General features: G+C 34.6%; 1 pseudogene; it reads right to left on the bottom strand.

The window, feature by feature from the left end:
• Positions 1–1,392: 1,392 nt before the first annotated feature.
• LOC114416624 lies at positions 1,393–9,800 on the bottom strand (annotated as a pseudogene).
• Between the last annotated feature and the right edge of the window lie 13,056 nt (positions 9,801–22,856).

Here is a 22,856-nt window from a genome sequence, read left to right on the forward strand (position 1 = left end):
AATGGCTATTCCGTAAGCAAAAAATGTCTTCTAGAATAGGCATTTTGGAGTACTAAAAATATTCTTCCAAAAACATTTATATTACTCCGGAGCACATAATCCGAAATATTAATAGTGTTTATGGAAGACTTGTTTCGAAAGCATATTTTATGAACTCCAAAACGCTCTTTGCAAAACCCATTTTGTGTTTCGAAATGGCCATTTTGTAAGCTTAATTTGTGCTTTCAGAGTGTCTTTTCCGAAATGATGGTTGAACATGTTTTCAAAAGCAAATGGAGTTTGGATAATTATAACTTTAATTATTTTTGTCTCTTTACAATTTTAGTTTGTATGGAGGATGATTAGTTTAGCTAGATGTCTGATGAAGTTGACATGAATATGAATAAGAATGTGGATGATACAGTTAAAAACGAAGATTGTAGCAAATTTTGTACAACAACGAAGGAAATTTTATTGTGTTATTATTATGTAATTGTTGATGCATTTAATGCTTGAAAGGTGAACTTTGACTAAAATATGTTGTATGTTGTTTATGTAGGTTTTTTATACTCAAGATGAGTTATTGAAATGGGTTGTGGCAGTTGTATTTGAGTTGGATTTTATTATTGTCATTTTGAGGTCAAACACTACAAATGGAAAATCTGAAAGGAAGACTTTTGTTGTCTTGGGGTGTGAGAGGGGTATCAAATATAGAAAATACAAAAAGATACAAAGACGACCATAGAAACAAGTATTCCAAAACAATTATTTTGGAATAGTTGTTCCAGAATAATTGTTTTGGAACTCAAAATAATCCCTACCAGAACCCAGCCCACACCAACCCGCCACTAGAACCCAAAAGAGACGGAAGGAACTCACCTTGAATGACGACACATAAAGGAAAGAGAGCGTACAAAGAGTCGTGACAAGGAGAGTGTAGGGGGAACGAGGTGGCATGGGTGAAGGAGGAGAGTTGTTGCGAGAAGAAAAACAACCATCACGGGAGGGAGAGGAACCGTCGTGGGTGGGAGGTGTGTCTTGGGGAAGGGGGTGTTAGGGTAAAATGGTTTTTGAAGGAGAGAGTTGTTAGGATTGGGAAAGGAGGTGTTATCTCATCAAAGTTACTTTAATAATTTCAATGATTGTCCGGGGGTGCAGGATTCAAATCCCTAATTCAGTGCAACAATAGCCCTTTTAAATACAAACTAAGACCTAGCATAAAGTGAACTACAGAGGAATGTCCAATATTATGGGGTTATTTTAGGAAAAATAACAACTAAGGTCAAAATTCAGTGCACGGGTCAGCCTCCTATCAGAAACCCTAATGTGAACATATATATTTTGTCATTTTACTAATATTTCCCATCAGGCCATCACCTTATGGTATTTTCAGAATTCCACCCATGGCTAACAACCAATGAACTTTGAATAGTTTTACTAGATACAGATCTCAAAACTTTACACCAAAAGGTATTTTTTTTACCTTAAGTAACCTCCCAAAATCTTCCTAATCAATGAAATTAGTACACTTAAATGGATATTACAAGTTGGCTTGACAATGACCAACAAATATCAAATTGATCTTCCTTGTAAACTTTTGAAAGACGTGACAAAATTGAAGTGAATGATACCTTACTCCACACTATTAAGAGATAAGGGTAATGGAGAAAATTTGGATACTTGATCCCTAACTATATGCGTGAAGTTAAACAGAAAATTAAACCATAAAAACATCAACTCTTCTTTGTTTTGACATTCCTGACCACAACAAAACCAAAAAAGAAAGACACCACGTAAATCTTTCGCATAAGATACTTAATACTTCAGTGTCTTCACCAGAAGATTCAGTTGAACTAAAAGCAGAGGAAAATGTCACATATGTCATGGAGTTTCACCCCAAGAATGTACTTGTCTTCCGCTGATATTTCATAGAGAAAACCCTTCAAACCTTTCTGGCTCTTTTTTCTAGATCCAAAATGATTTGTCAGAACCACAAAGGTGCTCAAGCTTCTCTTGTAGAAGTTTGATGATTGTTTCTGTGCAAACTTGAAACTCTATTAAAACCACCACCTCCGCTCTGATCTCAAGCATCAAAAGCTTTGTGAATTGGTGATCCCCTTTCTTCCAGTTCATTCTTGTTTTGAACACCAGTATCAAGACTCGATCAAACTGTAATGGAATTTGCTTCCTATACTCACCAGGGATGTCCACAGCACAGTAAGTCTATATTTGGCAAAAAAGTAAAACTTCAAATGTGTAGTAGCAGGGAATTCATAACAAGCAGTAGTTAGAGGCATGGCAACATTTTTCAATTATGTGTTAGCATACCAATTTGAACAAAGCGCTGGGTGAAAGCAAACATTGCATGCATCGAAATGAGCAACCTATGAAAATATGATAAAAACACAAATCAGAATGAAAATAAGAAACGATGAGCAAGAACAAAGCTCTGAGCCTCTAATCTAAAGGAAATTAAGAAACAACAATGAGTAAGAACAAAGACAATCGTCCAAACCGGCATAGAAAATGATAAGCTTGATGCATTATATTTTATAGATGATGACTGAAATCAGGACTTGCCTTCTCAGACAAACCAAAATCTCCTACCTGTGACCCTCTATTTTCTATTGTTGTTATTGTGTTTTAAGAAATAAGAGAAATAATAAAATATAAGATTAAGAAGAAAACAACAGTCTTATTTTCTTTTTTCTTATTCCCTGTTAAAGTTACATTCTGGCAATTTTCCCAGAGATACTAGACAGCATCTGTAATTTATTTTTTGTTATTTCAAATCATCTATGCTGTGCTAAGGTGTGATGGTTCACGAATCTTTGGTATTAGTAGGAAGACCTAAACCCTTATCAATTTTTTATGAACCCTTCTCATAGAATGAGAAGCTTTAATGTGTTGGTGAATTTATTACCTATTCCAACCAGTCAAGTCATGGCTTAAGGCCTGTACACTCAGGGAGTTGCCGGTGCTATGCTGCAGACAGTGCCAAGGATCAATCTGATTCTCTTCGCTTATCGAAAGCACTCTGCTGTCTTCAGAACTTGCCTCAACTTCCACCTCCTTTAGCCCTGGAAGATCAGCTTTATTCAAAAGCTCATGTTATGAAGCCTCTCTAGCATGTGATTGAAACACTGAACTACATTTTGGTGACGCAAATGATCCAACCCAGAAAAAGAAATGGAAGAGGGGTTTTTGACAATTTTTTTGTGAAAAAGGCAGAATATGCAGAGATGTCTGCAGCAATCTGATTGTATTTAACTATACAAAAAAAATTACTGTGTTAAAGCATCAGTACATTATTGTATTTCTCAATCGAAGCAACGTACAAGATTCAGTCTGCCTCCTGCAAACAAACAAAATATATAGTTATTTTTTAACTGTTTTAAGAAAAAGTGGTAAGTTATGGATGTTTGACAAATCATAAATCAGAAACATTTCTTAATGCTTACTCTTTTGCTACCATAAAATTGTACAATGTTGGAATGCCCAGCTGGTTAGAAATTGTGCATTCAGACAAGCCACAAAAAAAATTAAAATAAGAAGATTAATGCATTTGATTAGTATATATATAAAAAAAAATTCATGGTCATGAATAAAGTAAACTTGGGCTATTGTAGTTTAGTGTCACCTCTGGAATTTATTTGACTTCCATAAATATCTTTGATTTTATAGGTCCATTAAAATGCTAAAGTTCATAAACCTTACCCATCATCAGCCCTCATTCATCCTTTAAACTTCACATGTTCTTGTTTGGAATCAAAACGGCTTGTCATACTCACTCCATAAAACGAAGCCTGTACAACAAAGGTGCGCTCAAGCTTTTCTTATGGAAGTTTGATATTTGTATTCAAGATTATGGAACCCTTCCACGCATATGAAACTCTCACCTCCACTCTGATCTTTTGCATCAAAAGCTTTGAATGTATGATTCCCTTTCTTCCAGTCCTATTCCATTCAGAGCACTGGTGTCAGGTGCATATAAGTAATGTATAGGCAACTTTGGGCATTTCAAATACTGACCAAACAAGAAAAAACTTCAGGGATTCAAGCAGTATTGGAAATCCAACCTCCACATATATCAATCCTTGCATCAAGTGATAACCTGCCTAGAGAGCAGTATATTACAAATTCCTACAACACAATAATAATGGAAAAAGCAAAACCTCAGATACGTTCTAGCAAAGAATGTGAAATGGCTAGCAGTTAAAGGATATGCAGCATTTTCAATTATCTGCCAGTATATACCTGTGAAGCATGCCTTACTGAAAGATCTGAGATTGTCCTATGTTGTTGGCCTGGTACCCAATGAAAAGCTTTCCAATTTAAAATTCAGCTGTTGAGAAAGAATCACTGTCACGTCAATTAAATCAAAAGTTCTATTTAGAGCTTGTTCAAAGTTGAATTCATGTCCATTGACAGGTGCAGTTTCTATGAGCCAATCTACCATCTCTGAAAATAAAGTACACCCAATTACACTTTGAACACTGACTGACAACGTAACAAGAAGAAACAGCTTCCAGTGAGTGCTGATATATTGAGGAAGTTAAAATACAACGGCATTGATGAGTAACATTTTTTCTGGGGAATCGTTATATTGAAATATTTATCGATGTTGCATGCTTAATACCTGTATTGTTATTTCTTCTTTGAAGCTAGAGGATCATAATAAACATTCTTAGCTCAATTTGATTTAGCTGATCCCTCATCCGATATGTTGCCTTTGATAATGTGTTTTTTCTCTGTAGATTCAGTAACATATATGCTACATCAATTTCCATTTCAGACTCAATTGGATTCAGTAAATCATACACAAGAAATATCAGCATAATGTGAGTAATAAGTTTCCGTATCTCAACTGCTAATGTAATCAGGCAATAATTTCGTAGTTATTTTCAGTTTTAGTTCTTTTAGAAATAAAAAATCAAAAGAAACTTCATGTGCTATATTATGAAAATTATATTATTAATAAACTGTAGAGTAAAATGTTTTTTTGTTTTTATCTCTTATTGGTTTACAACTGCATACAAGAAAGTATATAAAACACAGATTCACACAACTAACATGTTAGTAGTTATGACTTTCCTTACGTACTTTAGGCTAAGACTGACTAAAAAGCTTTCTTAATGTATTTTCAATATACTAATCAGGTACTGCTGATTATAATAGACGGATTTCTTGTTTAAGTAGTTTAACCCCATGCTGGTTGATAAACTAGTCTGTTGTCAGAATGGGGAGAGAGCAAAGTTCACACTCAATGCATTTTGTGATTTGTATAGGTTGTTATGATTGAAATTACAGTCTGGATTTTCAGCCGAATAAAATAACAATTATTGGACACTTGAATTCACACCCAATCACCAGAAAAAATCACTCTTCTCAACCACGAACAGTGTTATATTGTTTGTAGCAACAAGGACTGTTTTTTCTTTAAATGTTAGTCCGCTAATAAATTATAGCTAGAAAGCAAAGGAAATTATTTGTGATTGGAATAGATACTATATTCAAAGATAGAAAGTAAATAATCCCCATGCACATTTTCCAAAATAGAAATCATAATTTTATTAAGATTACTTCCTCATCATATTTATATATATAAGAAATTAATTTATATTCTGCAAAAGATGTATCCTAGGATCGATAATATTTACCTCATATTCACCACAATACTTAGGGAAATCTTGGTCGAATCTTCTGACTACTCAGAGAAACTGTAAAGAATAAGAAAAAAGACCACAAGTCATTTCTGCCGTATGTTTCAATTAAAAAGACATGAATGCTCACAGTAAAGAAAGTATATACAAAAGAATTATCTTTCGTTTACACTTTCAATTCCAATCAAGTATCAAACTGAACAACTAATATAAGACTGTTGAATGCAATAACAAAGTTAAATGAGAAAGAATAAAGACTTATAATGAAACATATCCTTGACCGAAATAGTTTTCCTTGGTTAGACTAAGATGACGATGAAGTAGGTAAAGGAAGGAGAATTACCTGGTGATCATCCTTGGTCACTAAATCCACATACCATCAACCTCAATGCCACGTATATGGGAAATTTTGGGCCAAATTTGGTGGTGCTTCAAGCATAACAGTTTTTGCAGCAAAGGGCATGTATATATGCTTAATTTTAATATAGAGACAGGCAGCCTTTCTCCCTCCATATTCTCCAGCTTTTGACACTGAATTATTGCTAAATTTTGCAGGGATGTGAGATGGTGAAGCCCCTGGCAGTCCAAGGTCTCCAGACTTGAAAAGCCAGATAGAAGCAGAGATGTAAGGGAGCGAGGCAGCAAACCCTCCTTAGGAAAGGACTTGATGCCATCACATGGACCGTGGACATCGAGAGACGTTAGCATGGCCATGGATGGCCATGCTAGGCCGCTCAGTAGTTTCTCACAATTGCCTATCCTAACTGATCTCAAGTTTGGTGGCATACCCCCTCCGGGAAACGACTCAATTTCGGGGCAGTTGGATATGTCAAGAGCTTCTAACTTTGGGAGAAGACTACTCATCTGATCAGGCAAAGACTTCAACTTCTCACCCTTGAAACGGATCAAATTGGGTGCAGGCAATCCTTCTCTCGGGAATGATGCAAAGCTGGGGCATCTGATAATCTGAAAAGAACTCAGACTTTTAATAGACTCTGATCCTGAAACCAAAAGAGATTCCATATTTTCACAGTTTTTGATCCGGAGACTTTTGAGATTTGGAAAGGTAACCAGTGGAAGAGACATGAGCGAATCACAACTATTGTATATTGACAGTGATTCCAATGACTCGTGTTTGTGTCGTGTCTGGAATTCCAGATTTTTAAGACTGAGAATAGTCAGAGTCCTCAGCGATGCAGGTAGATGACCAACAGGGAGAGACATGGCTGATGAACAATGCTTCAATGTTAAGGATTGGAGGCAACTTGGTTGTATGTTAGTGATGGCCTCGACCATGGACTCCACCGTTGGACTTCCTTCTACTTCTATAGATTCCACTGAAAGAGGAAACACATGCAGCGGTACTTCGTTGCTTGTAGCTATCTGTAATCTTCGAAGGGTGGGAGCATTTGGGAGAGAGGAGACAAGAAGCTCACATTTTTCAATCGTGAGTGTTTCCAGAGCTGGAAGGTGATGCAGTAAATCTCCCTTTAGTTTTGGGCAGTCGTGGATTTTAAGATCCTTGAGTACAGAAAAAGCTCTTGAATCAAAGGAACTCCACTCCTCCCAACAAGGCATGTTACAAATGGTTAGAGATTCAAGGGAGGGAAAGGGTGTCACAGAAGGACAATCCTCTTTCTTGTAAAAACCTGCATCAACAGTTGTCCAAGTGAAGGAAGCATACAACAGTTCTCACAATTATCTAAGCTTAGACATGTCATCTTGTAATAGGAAAAATTTCCCACCCAATCGGGAAATCTCATTCCCTTGTAACCACTTATTGACAGCGATTCCAGGTCTTGGTGAGGTTGTAACTTGCACAGTACATCTAATTCAATTTGGAAGTCAATCCCATTGTTGTTACACTTGGACTTACACCGCGTAGACCATTCCAAGGATAAACTATTAATGTGCTTCTTATCCATTATCCTGGCCTCCGATGCTTCTTTGCTTTTGGTGACATTCTCCAAACTCCTAATAGAAAGAGAACCGTGCAGATTTGAAAGTCCTCCCAATTCTTTGATGTTGTTATCTTTATGGTTGCCCACAATAAAGAAATTCAAATGCTGCAAATGGTGTAATTTTCCTATTCCTCGAGGCATCTATTCTATATAAGTAGGATTGATATCAAGATGACGCAGGTTTACAAGATTTTGTATGCCAACAGGCAACTTAGTAAGCAGAATGCAATTATTCAACTTCAAAGTTTGTAGATTGTACAAATTACACACTGACTCCGGCAGTGTTCCTATGCTTGTACCAGAGAGATTTAAATAGCGCAAATGAATCAAGTCACCAATCGAATCAGGCAAAGCATCAAGTCCTTTGAAGTCACAAAATGATAAAACTCTCAAGTACGTGAGCTTCGAAATTATGGTAGATCCAGCCTTTTCATTGTTAAACGGACACAGTTCAAAATTGATTGGCAAGAAAGTTCTCACAAATTTTCCTTTACGAAAAACTTCAAACTTGTCTGAGACTGGATCACTGAATTTGGAAAATGACAAATGACGGGTCTTGACATCAATCTTGGTTTCTAAACCAACTTCTTTTGACACCGAATAGAATTTTCCACCAAGGGATGTTGCTAAATCATGCATGAGGTCATGCATCACAAAATCATTGCCCCATGTCCCACTACCTGAATGTTGAAAAAATGATGTTGAAACTAAATAATCAAAATACTCGAAACCAACTTCTTCTAATGTCTTTCCTATTCTTGGTTGTTTCAAAAGATCTTCAGCCATCCACAACAAGATTAAATCAATTTTCTTAAACTCATAATTCTTGGGATACAATGAACAATAAACAAAGCACCGTTTTAAATGTGGAGGAAGATAGTAATAACTGATTCTCAAAGCTGGAATAATTTTACATTGATTTTCTGGAAGTTCCCAAATGTCACTTTCAAGTATATTATTCCAGTCCCTAATAGCATGCTTTCTTCTCAACATACCTCCAAGTGATTGTGCAGCTAAAGGCAATCCGTTACACTTTTTAACGATCTCCCTTCCAATTTTTTCTAGAGTTATTCTATTCTCACCAGATTTCAAGTGAGGAAATGAATGGTTCGCAAACACAAGCCAACAGTCTTCATGTGACAATTTTCCTAGAGAATGAACTTTAACAGTGTGGAAAGGGACTACATCCGCAACATTCCTATTGCGGGATGTGACAAGAATTTTGCTTCCTGTGATCCCACTTAAAAATGGTTTTGTAAGACTACACCAATTATCATAATCATTAATCCATACATCATCCAAGACAAAAAAGAATTTTTTATCTTTCAACTTGTCCATCAAGTCAAGTTGGAGTGCATTTAGATCATCCAATTCACAAGACTTTTTGGTAACTTGCTCTATCATAGTTTTGGTGACTTTCTTAATATCAAAATTTTCAGAAAGATAAAACCATGCTTTTAAATCAAATGTATGCCTCAAATCGCTATCGTTGTACACAGATCGGGCTAGGGTGGTTTTTCCAACCCCACCCATGCCTACAATAGCTACCACAGATACTTTGTCATGGCTATTACAGTGTTCACCAACACTTGTATACTCTAACAACAGTTCACCACTATCCTCTAACAACAACTTGATTATGGCTTCCTTGTCTTTATCCCTACCATGTATAGGAAATCCATCTTCCAGAGATGTTGGCTGAGCCTTGCAGGGCTCCTCCTTCTCCTCTTGAATTTGTTTCAAATTAAGATTCTTTGTTTGTTCTAAAATATCATCTAATCTATCAACTATGTCTTTCAACTTATTAACATTAACCATCTTCTTCAAGTTGAAAAGACGAGGAAAGGACTTGCTTACCTCCTTCTGAGTTGCAGCATTAGTAGAAACTTCATCCAGCAAGTCGTCAACCTCGTAGACGACATCTTTGAGAATATCGAGCCACTCTTTGACATTGGAGTCTGTGATTTGTCTCTTCTCAGCATCATCAAGCACAGCTCTAACCACGATCAGCTTGTTCTTCACCTTTTGAAACAACTTGTCAACCTTTTTTCCACGGAGCAAGTTGACAATGTGAGGGGAAGCCAGCTTGTGAAAAACAACATCAAGGAAAGCAGTGAGGAGAGCGCCACCAACCACAGCTAATGCCAGGATTCAAGAACAGTGATGATCAGAGTAGAAACACAAAGGAAAGGAATTGGTTGCAATTGCAATAAACTGGTGTGATGAATTTGTTCGTGGTGCTCCTTTAAATACAAGGTTCTTGGTTGCAAGCTTTTTCAACGTGGAATTAATCTAGAATCTAGGGGGAAGTACCTAACATCAAAATTCACCATTAGATATATTAATATTGAAAATTTGATGGTTGAGATTGAAGACCAGTTAAATGAATATTGTATTACATCAGCTTTGCATGTTATAGAAGTTATTTTACTCCACAAAAGGTCATGTTCTTTTTCCAGCGCAGCCGCTATCATACAAGTTAAAGTATTAATCCAAGGCATGAATTTCGTTCACTAAGAATCCTTATGCATTAATAAAATCCATAAGATAAAGTCACTGTTCAACGATAAAGTTAAAGATGACTATCAATTCTAGAAGCATAGAACCTTGCTATCTCTATTCTCTATGTCCATGCTGATAGACGGCTATTGAAGAGGAATCCAAGTAGCAATTTGTGAGAACCGAGTTTAGAATAATACAATCCCAACTATATAAATTATCTTGATATTTGGTTTAAGGAAAAAATATTTTGATTATTAGTGACAAATCATAGGACAAAGCTATGATAGACTAGAAAGAAGTGTATAGTTTATAGTCCCTACAGTCAACAGTCTAACGTGAAGGAAAAAAAATATATGCCCAACAATTTTCAAAATATAAATTGAGCCCCACAAATTTGCAGAGAAAACAAAGTAAAGGAAAATGAGACCTTCTGAATACAAAAAAAAAAAAAAAATCAGTAACGGTGTTTATGATCTGTTCATCTCACTAACTCGATCTAGTTTGAAAATATATATTTTTACAGGTTCGTGATTATAAAATTAAATTCAATGCATTTTAAAAAAAAAAGTAATAATATAGGTTGTTCTAACTTGGTTCAATAATTTTTTTTTTGTTTCTTATTGGTATTTTTCTTAGAATGTGATCATGATTAAATATTAAATATGAATATCTCTTCCAATAACAACATAAATTGTATTTAACATATTGGGAGAACTAGCTATAGACTCATCCGCTGCAATTAATCCCTGTCAACGGGTTCAACATTATATGTTATCTTAGAAACTAGAACGTGTCATTTTTTTAATAACCATGTATTAAAAACACAACTATTTAAGTTACTGTGTAATATTTTGTCTAGGATGATGTTATATTTATAAAACATTTATTAATTATATTGTAGTTGATATATTTTTTAATTCTAAAAATTAATTTTACATAATATAAATATAAATATATTGTGCCAACAGTTGGGTTGACCCAGCCTTGTCTTATATATTCTCAAATCTTAATCAGCTTGAATTGGATATAAAAAAAAACACTACACATTTTAGAGGGTAAGAACACATATAAACCCTTTCAACTCATCCCATGAACACTAAAGATTAGCAAAGGCAGTGGAAGGAATCGAAAAATGGCAAAAAAACATGCCAGGAAAATATTGGGTTTTTGAGAAAAAGGTGTAATCAAATCTTGTATTGGGATAAAATACTTTTGTTGGTGTTCTCTCTTCTATCTATAGTACTTGAGTTGAGTTTGTTCTTGTGCAGCTGTCATCGGGATTTGGATTCAATGACTGTATAGGGAAAGCCAACCATGACAAATAGGAAAGATAAAAATATAAAATTTAGTCTCTAAAAATATAAAAAATATGACAAATATATCTGACTGTTAATTCCATCCGTCACTATTAATAAAATAACCTACGTGACACAGAGGGACAAATTTATCATATAATAAAATACTAGAATATGTGAAACATATGATACTTAGAGATAAATTTATATAAACAACATCATTTCACAAAATTACACACATTATTCACACTTATTCAAGTTCGCACACTCTAGAAAATAACACCAGAACCTCAATCGGTAACTCAATGAACATCAAACACAGGTGTTATGTAACAGATATACTAGATTCAAGCCTACATGCAATGTGGTATCATTTTTAGTGAAAAACCTTATCAGGCGCCAAAGAGTACATGACAAGACATGCCTCATGGTGGGTAAGTCAGGTCACTCTCACTAAGTGAAAAAATAGGGACACAAGTCAGGGTCACTCTGTTTTGTGAGAATGCTCCAATCAAGTGGGATTGACATAGGCTTAAAGGAGCACTCAAACCGAGTGTATTTACCCTCAAGGCCTATACTACGAGAAGTCCATCAGGGTCTCTCCCTCTTGATTCAGGTCTAACCTAGAAAATGTTTTAACACATAGACTCTAGCTATAAATTATGCAATACACATAACTACTCAAATGTTTTCAAAATCTCAATTATTTTCAAAAACTATTTTAACTCGTCGCGCCTTAAGTGATTAAACTCATCGTGTCTCCACGGTGGAACCCATCACAACTCGTCGCGCATTAACTTGTTGTCCTTAAAGGGTCTTGTGATTGTACAATTCATAGCTCACAACTTATTACATACAACATATCAATTTGTCACTTAATCAACCCCATGTTCATTTATACATCTTCATAACATTTACAACAATGTTCATAGGACACAACATACACATACACATATATCACGATCAACCGTGCGCACGCACACACGCATGCACACGTGCACACACACACACACACACACACACACACGCACGCACGCATGCACACACACACACACACGTGGACCCAGCCTTGAAACATTAATTTATACTATAAGACTTGAAACAACTGTAAAAATAATTTATAATATTAATTTAGGATCGAGCCTTGAAACATATTAATTTATACTATAAAACTTGAAACAACAGTAAAAATAATTTATAATATTAATTTAGGATCGAGCCTTGAAACATATTAATTAATACTATAAAACTTGAAACAATTGTAAAAATAATTTATAATATTAGACATATCAATTTACACAAAAAAAAAAAGAAATCAGATTGCTTACATATGTATGTGATCATTACAATATAATATTAATTTATACTATAAAACTTGAAACAACTGCAAAAAAAATAAATTCACGTGATGAGATTATATACGTACTAAGAGCTGGAGCTACTCCTTCTTCCCGCATCAAAAGACCGAGCCTAAATAAAAGGTTTATAAAGTCTGCTCAAAAGTATAATAAACTGAAATCGCATATACCTACAAGGAACCTTAAGTGTGTATTGGAATTTAATGAATATATGCATACTAGATGAATAGTTATGGGCAATCAGGCACCCATCAAATCCATTTGGCTATTTGAAAAAGGATTTTAACTGAATATGCATAATCAAAACTATTTGACCCAACTTTAGGCAAAATCGCAAGGACGCATATTTCTTTCTTGCAACTTCGTCAATATCTACATAGTTTTGTTCTACTATTGTGTGATCAAATTTGCATGAGTGAAAATCAATCACAATAAAAAACAAAAAAACAATATTTAGGAAAAATAGAAATGAATATCAAGAAAAGAAAAAAAAGCCCAAAATAATTCAAAATTGATCCTTTAGGGATCTCTACACATGTTCATTTTAATCCCCAAGCATGAGTAACTCGTTCCTTACCTCCATGTAGTTGCTCAAGCGTTCTTCGTTAGCAATGTTGGCATTTTTGGTGCTTTCTAGAGCTCCTCCTCCAGTTTCTCTATTAGGGTTCTTGAGCGTTAGAGAAAAATGAACAAAAAGTGTTTTGTAAAATGACTATGGGGGTTAAAAGTTCCTTTATATAGTGAGAAAACTCATGACCTAATTCTTAATCTTATTTATTTATTTATTTTTATTTAAAAGAAATACCAAAAGGCATGGCTATTACAATTCCACCCCCCCCCCCCTTAAAAGAAGTTTCGCCCCCCGAAACTTACTGGTATCGAACAAGGTAGGATATGCGTCACAAAGCAGAGTGACCCTCCCAAGACTTTATGAAGACTCTCCCAAAATCTAGAGGTAAACCTGGGATCTCTATCGAAGATTATGCTAGAAGGTACACCGTGTAGTCTAACTATCTCACTAACGTAGAAGCTAGTCAACCTCTCCAAGGAATATCTTATGTTAATTGGGATGAAGTGAGCAGATTTCATCAACCTGTCCATGATAACCCAAATGGAATCTAAACCTTCGGGGGTCTTAGGTAACCCCACAATGAAATCCATAGAGATGCTATCCCACTTTCACTCAGGTATCTCTAAAGGTTGCAACTTCCCTGAAGGGTTCTGGTGTTCTATCTTAGCCTTTTGACACACTAGGCACGCAAGGAAAAACTCATTAACCTCTCTCTTCATACCCGGCCACCAAAACATCTGCCTAAGGTCCTGGTACATCTTAGTCGCTCTCGGGTGGATACTCAGACTACTTTTATGGCCCTCCTTCAAGATCTCTCTCCTAAGCTCGGGTACACCAGGAACACACACCCTATCCTGGAATCTCAAGACTCCATCAAGCTCTACTCTAAAACTACTCTTTCTCCTTGCAGCTATGGACTCTAACTAGGCTGACAAGAATGGGTTAGACTTCTGACCCTCACGAATCTCACTCAAGAGCTCACTAGTGACTCTCAACATACCCAACTTAATGCTACCAAAGGTGATGACAAATGCTAAACTCATGTCTCTAAACTGCTCTAGGAGGTCTAACTTTCTAACCATCAAAGCATACATCTGAAGGGATTTCCTACTCAAGGCATCAACTACTACATTGGCTTTACCTGGGTGATAGCTAAGCTCAAAATCGTAATCCGTAAGGAACTCTAACCATCTCCTCTGCCTTATGTTAAGCTCTCTCTAATTAAACAAATATCTAAGGCTCTTATGGTCACCAAACACCTCAAACTTAGATCCATAAAGATAATGCCTCCAAAGCTTAAAAGCAAACACTACGCCTGCAAACTCGAGATCGTGCATGGGATAATTCGTTTCATGAATCTTGAGCTATCGAGAAGCATAGGCCACTACCTAGCCCCACTGCATAAGCACTCCACCCAAACCCATCTTGGATGCATCACAGTACACCACAAAGGGTTCACTTGGGTCGGGTAACACTAAAACTGGTGCAGTGGTAAACCTTTCCTTAAGGGTATGAAAACTACTCTCACACAAAAGCTTGACCCTTACGAGTAAACTTGGTCAAAGGTAAGGCTAGCTTAGAAAAACCCTTTATGAACCTATGGTAGTAACCTGATAAACCAAGGAAACTACTAATCTTAGACACTGACTTAGGACTTTCCCAACTCATCACCGCCTCTACCTTGGAAGGATCTACTGCTATCCCTCCCCTGGATATAACGTGCCCTAGAAAGCTCACCTTCTCTAGCCAAAAATCACACTTGGACAACTTAGCATACATTTTGTTGTCCTTGAGGGTTTGCAACACAACCCTTAGATGCTCCTCATGTTCCTCCCTAGTCTTGGAATACACCAAGATATCCTCTATGAAGACCACTACAAAACTACCTAGGTAGGGATGAAAGGTCTTATTCATGTAGTCCATGAACACACTATGGGCATTGGTCACACCAAAAGGCATAACCAAGTACTCATAATGGTCGTAACAAGTCCTAAAGGTAGTCTTTGGAATATCCTCTGACTTTACTTTAATCTGGTGGTAACTTGACCTGAGATCTATCTAATTGAACACACAATCCCCACTAATTGGTCCATCAGGTCATCTATCCTAGGCAAAGGGTACCTATTCTTAATTGTCACCTTGTTCAAGTGACGATAGTCTACACATAGCCTTATGATCCCATCCTTCTTCTTAACTAACAACACCGGTGCTCCTTAGGGTGACACACTAGGCCTCACAAACTATTTCTCTAAGAGCTCCTCTAACTATTTCTTAAGCTCGCTCAACTCTACAGGGGACATCCTATATGGTGTTATGGATATAGGTCCAGTACCGGGCACTAGGTCTATAGAGAACTCAACCTCTCTCTCAGGTGGTAATCCAAACACCTCCGGAAAACTCCCTCACCAAGGGTATATCACTCACAGGGGTTTTGGTCTCAACACTCATACTATCTAAGATCATGTATACTTGTGCATCCCCCCTCAAAGATGCCTTAACTTGGTTAGTAGACAAAAACATATCACCTTCACTCACACCAGACTCAGGAAAGACAACAAATTTCTCAAAATAGTTTAATAAGACGTGGTTGGAAGATAACCAATCCATACCAAGAATAACATCGATCTAACTCAAATGTAAAACAACCAAATCAATCAAAAACTATCTATCAGAAATTAAGACGGGACATTGTAAGCACACATCAGAAGTTAAAATAGACCCACTAGCAGGTGTATCCACAATTAAGTCAAATTTCAAAGAAGACACAGGCAAAACAAGCTTTTCAACACAAACATGAGAAATAAACAAATGCATCACACCTAAATCATACAATATAACCAAGGGAATTGGACTTATGAAACACATACCTCGGATAAGATCATCATGCTCCCCTGTTTTAGCTCGAGGAACTCCATCTCCTTCATGTTCTTTACATCTTCTGGAAAATACTTCTGTAGAAAAGTCTGTCTAAAAGTCCCCCATGGGACAGTAGCACCACCTACTCCCTCTTGACGTGGGCGAGTGTTCTCCCACCAGTACTTCACCTCATCTGCCGGCATATGAGTAGCAAATAACACACCTTTTGTTGGTCTTGACACTCCGTCACCCGGAAGATCTTCTCAATCTCCCTCAACCAAGCCTCAACACCCTTAGGATCATAAACCCCCTTGAAGGACGGTGGGTCATTCCTCTAAAGCGGTCCAAACCTTGGTAAGTAGCTACTGCTCTAACGCCTCCCTGATTGGCCATGACTTGCGCCAAGTTGTTCAGGGCCTCGGTAAGAAGTCGCTCCTGCTAATTTCTTGCAACCATTACTTTCTGTGTCGGGCAAGAAGCAAAAAGTTTGAGGAATATACCAACACAATAGAGTAAACCTTTGACCATAACAAAACAAAGCACAACAATACATCATTGTACACAGGGAAACATAGAAAGCTCATAACACACATGGCCAAAAGGTTCGACCTACTCCGATACCACTAATGTGACACCCTCTGCCCCCATACATATATGTATTAATAATAAACAAAATAGGAATGCGGAATTAATTAAAAAATTTAAAACACATTTAAATAAAAACATTTGAAAAGGGTAAAAGGTTCACATTCACTTTTCTAACATCATAATACAAAACATAAAACAACTATACTATTCATGAAATTGTAACATATGAAATAAAACCCCATGTCTTGATGTCACATTTATCAGAGCATTTTCCCTGGCAAAGGCTAAGCCTCTCCATCTCCAGCATGGAACTCATCATATGTTGGCTCACCTGAAACAAAATGGCATTCAGTCCAAACACAAACACACACTGGAATGAGTTATCACATTTGTATATAATAAAATACTAGAGCATGTGAAACATATAATACTTAGAGCAAAATTTACATAAACAACATCATTTCACAAAATCACACACATTATTCACACTTATTCAAGTTCGCACACTCCAGAAAGTAACACCACGACCTCAATCGTTAACTCAATGAACGTCAAACACAAGCATTATGCAACAGATACACTAGACTTAAGCCTACATGCAATGTGGTACCATTTTCAGTGAAAATCTCGTCGGGCGCCTAAAAGTACATGACAAGACATGTCTCACAGAGGGTAAGTTAGGTCACTCTCACTAAATGAAATCATAGTGAGACCAGTCAAGGTCACTTTGTTTTGCGAGAATGCTCCAATCATGTGGAATTGACATATGCTTAAAGGAGCACTCAAACCGAGTGTATTTACCCCCAAGGCCTATACTCTGAGAAGTTCGTCAAGGTGTCTCTCTCCTGATTCAGGTCCAACCCATAAAATATTTTAATATACAAACTCAACCTATAAACTATGCAATACACACAACTACTTAATTGTTTTCAAAATCTCAATTATTTTAAAAAATTGCTTTAACTCGTTGTGCCTTAAGTGATTAAACTCGTCGGGTCCCTACAGTGGAACCCATCACAAATCGCCGCACATTAACTCGTCGCCCTTAAAGGATCTTACAGTTATGTGATTGCACAGTTCATAGCTCACAACTTATTACATACAACATCTCAATCACTTAATCCACCCCATTTTCATTTATACATCTTCATAACATTTATAACAATGTTCATAGACACAACATACACATACACATATATCACGATCAACCATAATGTTTCCAATTCCATGAAACCAAGTATTTTCAAAATCATGTTATAATAACACTATGATGTCCTAAATATCAATTTATAATATAAATAATGTATTATACACGTGTGATAAAAAAACATATATATATATATATATATATATATATATATATATATAATAAGAATAATAACTAAACATATAATAAATGTTATGATAACTATCACGTTAATATTCAAGAATATTAATTTAATACTCAGCCTTGAAACGTATTAATTTATATTATAAGACTTGAAATAGCTGTAAAAATAATTTATAATATTAATTAAGACCGATCCTGGAAACATATTAATTTATACTATAAAACTTGAAACAATTGTAAAAAAAATTTATAATATTAATTTAGGATCAAGCCTTAAAACATATTAATTTATACTATAAAACTTGAAACAACTGTAAAAATAATTTATATCAATTTACACACAAAAAGATCAAATTGCTTACATATGTATATGTATGTGATCATTACAATATAATGTTAATTTATACTATAAAACTTGAAACAACTGTAAAAAAAATATATATATATATATTCACGTGATGAGATTATATACGCACTAAGAGTTGCAGCTACTCCTTCTTCCCACATCAAAAGAAGATTGAGCCTCAATAAAAGGTTTTTAAAGTCTGCTTAGAAGTATAATAAACTGAAATCACATATAGCTGCAGGGAACCTTAAGCGCGTATTGAAATTTAATGAATATATGTATATTAGATGAAATAGTTACGGGCAATCAAGCACCCATCAAATCCATTTGGCTATTTGAAAAAGGATTTAACTAAATATACATAATTAAAACTATTTGATCCAATTTTAGGCAAAACTGCAAGGACACATATTTCTTTCATACAACTCTGTCAATATCTACATAGTTCTGTTCCACTCTTGTGTAATCAAATTTGCATGAGTGAAAATCAAACACAATAACAAATAAAAAAATAATATTTAGAAAAACAAAAATGAATTTTAAGAAAAAGAAACAACTCAAAATAACCCAAAATTGATCCTCTGGAGATCTTTACACATGCTCATTTTAATCCCTAAGTGTGAGTAACTCATCCCTTACCTTCATGTAGTCGCTCAAGCGTTCTCCATTAGCAATGGTGGTGTTTCTGGTGCTCTCTAAAGCTCCTCCTTCGGTTGTTCTGTTAGGGCTCTTGAGCATAAGAGAAAAAGGAACAAAAAGTGTTTTGTAAGACAACTTTGAGTTAAAAGTTCCTTTATATAGTGAGAAAACTCATGACCTAATTCTTATTCTTATTTAAAAGAAAAACCAAAAAGGCACGACTGTTACAGTTAGATTCAAAATTTCGTTTCATTTTAGAGTAAAATATAATTTTATGATAAAGTTTTGCCATTTTTAATCATTACAAGCATAATATTACAATAATCACTTAAAAAATATATTAGCAAACATAATTTAAAACAAAAATAATAATAACGATAATATTGATTATCAATTATAATTTGTTTATCACAATAGAAATTATTCAAAATAAACATTGTATTAGTTTACCAAAATAAAACATTGTAACAGTGTATCAATCCTTACAAATTTTTCCAAATTATCCTAAAAGATAAATATATCTCATATTTCACTTCTTTGAATCTTGGTTATTTTATTAATGGTGACGAATGAAAATTAACGACTGGATATATTTGTTGTACTTTTTACACTTTTGGGGACTAAATTTTGTATTTGTCATCTTTCAGGAACATATTTGTCAGCAAATTACACATTCAGGAACAAAAGTGGCTATCTACCCATTCATATTCCCAGAGAGTGGGAAGACGAAAAGTCAAAAAAATATTATATGACAAATATATCCCTATGTTGACAATTAGAGATGATCACATTGATAATTATTTTAGTGACAAATTTGTCCATTTGTATCACGTAGACTATTTTATTAACGGTGACAGACAAAAGTTAATGACCGGATATATTTATTACACTTTTACACTTTCGGGATTAAATTTTGTATTTTCATCTTTCATTGTAGCAATACTCTTGGACCCTTTTTTCTGATTTTAATTAAATCCTTAATGTTTTCAATCAATTAAATCTCTCTTTTATTCTTTATTGTTAATTTGGAATTGATGACTCTCAATCTTATTCTTTTGCATGACAATGACCATCTATGTGTAATTGATTGATATAAGAAGAGATTGTTTTTATGTAACTTGGATGATCAAACTAATTATGAGAGTATTGATTGGGGAAAGGAACGTTTTAAACCATGACCAAATGTTAATAATTGAACTTGGAAAAATCAAAATTGACGATATTTGGGGTTTTGTTAGAATTAGAATTGGGAGAACTTGAGGTAAGTGTGAATTCACAATCCTAGTCTATTTATTATAATTGTTTTTACATCAACTCTTCTATCTTTAGTTCTTATTTACTAAATTGAGCAATTGATCATAATTATCTTTCATTTAATTTAACATTGCTTAGTATTACAAAATTAATTGTTTGGGGACATAAATGATTCTTTGGGTTCGATATTCAAACTTTTAGTCCATTGTTATTATTATATAGGATATATTTATCTTAGTGCGAACATATTTTTCGGCATCAACTAGTTAATCTACATTAGTAGTAATTTTTATGTTTTAAAGTGTAAAAAAATATAAAACTAAATTAATAGTCAAATTAAATATATATTTTAAAACAAATGGCAAAATATGAACCACCTAATTATCTAATGGTCTAAAATGAGAGAAAATCACCATGATTTTTCCTCTTCAAAGTCATTGAATCCAAATTTCTGTCACTTCAAGCTTAATTTTTTTATCCACAGGAATTATTAAAAACAAATATTAAAGAGTTTAGAATAACTCACACACTCTCCTCAATTAACTAAACTAGACTCTTTAATACTACAAGCTTATTTTGGAATAAATTGGGTACTTGACTTGTCTCAATTCTAATTTTGATTAGAGTAAATTACACAAATCTTTCATAATATTTTCTAAAATTACACAAACCTTTTCTATTTTTTTTAACATTTGCACTAACCTTTCTAGCTCAGGGGAGCCTTGAATCTGTTTATTCTTCAGAAGGGTTTTTTTAACTCCACAAAACTATGATATAGAATAGAAAGAAGAGTATAGTTTATAGACTCTACAGTCCACAGTCTAACCTTCAATTGAAAATGAAAAGATATAGAATATGGGTATAATCAAGTCATATGATGAGCCAAAGAGAATAAATAGGAAGGGACAGGTGGAGAACAACCAACTCATTTGCATAAAAGAAAACAAATCCAGCAAAATTGATGGAAATGAAAGCAAATATGCAACCAGATGCATGAAGAATCTTATATACCTCGTTCACGCAAATGAGTTGGTTGTTCCCCACTCATGAAAATAGAAAATGATTACCCATATATATTCGGTATCTTTCTTTTCATTTTCAACTGAACGTTAGACTGTGGACTAGTCTATAAACTATCCGCTAGCTTTGTATTCTATATCATAGCTTTGTCCTATTATTTGTCATGCCATTACTAATAAAAATATTTTTTTTTCCTTACACCAAATATCGAGATAACTTATTTAGTTAGGATAATCTATCAGCATGAGCCTAGAGAAGTACTCTCATATCCTTAATCTACGCATGCACTTGCTTAACAATCTTCCTAAGAGCAGCGGCAATCTCAACTTTTCTTTATGCACAGAAATCTTCTATGTTACAATTCAAGTAATTAAAAGAATAAAACTAACTTAAATTATAGAAGAAAAGGATAAATTTAAGAGAGAAAAATTACAAAAGAATTAATTTAGAATATAAATAATTAGAATTAAAAAAAATTGATATAAAAAATTTAAAAGTAATTAGAGTTGATATTTTTAAATTTTTATTAAAAAGACTAATAATAATAATTGTCAACGTAAAAAGAAGTGAATATGTTCCCCCTGTGCATATGGAAGCCGTAGAACGTGGAGACTTTTCATGTGCTTCTTGTCAGGTGTTGTTTATCAGTTTAATCATTAATGGAATGATGAATTAACTAACTGACGCGTATTTTTTGTTCCAGTCAATCCTAGAATGCAGCATCGGTGTCAAGTGTTCGATAGCATATTCGTGCATGTTTAGTTTTTTTACGTAAAAAAAATACTTTTTAAGATAAAAATATTTTTTAAAAGATCGTAAAAACATTTATTTTTGTTTTTATTTTATTTTTATTCATTAGATTTGTATTAAAACACGCATAATAATTTTAACTTCGATCCAAATAAACACTAATCTTTCTTTGATCACGTCAAAATTAATTTGAACAATAGTTATTTTATATAATCTGTTTGATGAATTTCCTATTGCATTAGCAAATACTCACGTTGATTACTCATGTCAACATGGAAGCTAAATAGAACAACTTCTGATTTTTCGAGTTTTTGATCCACATCTTTGGGTATTGATGCAGATCATATCCAGATACATGCTTTGCATAGTAGTAGCTAGTATTTGTTGGCAAGAGAGATGAATTATATGGATACTCAAAAAGAATATAGAGTACTAATTATTTGCGTAATAAGTACGGCTACTATAGTATTTCAGATTAGCTCAACTCAATTCAGATGTCTTATTGCGTAGAGTACTTGGCGTTGAACTTGTCATTCAACAATTAACCTAACCCTAGGGCTTTGGCTATTTAAACCTCATTTCTAGAAGATTGGAGTGTTGTGCTGGAGCATACTTTGCGGGAGGCTAACTAATTGGAACAATGAGCGAATTTGATTTGATTAGATTATTTGGGACACCACCCACCAGCTTTATTTATTGTCCCTTTGGATTTTATTGCATTGTCTCTCTTAAACGTGCGTGCTG

This window comes from Glycine soja, chromosome 1 (genome assembly GCF_004193775.1).
Source record: "Glycine soja cultivar W05 chromosome 1, ASM419377v2, whole genome shotgun sequence".
In the NCBI taxonomy this organism is placed as follows: Eukaryota; Viridiplantae; Streptophyta; class Magnoliopsida; order Fabales; family Fabaceae; genus Glycine; species Glycine soja.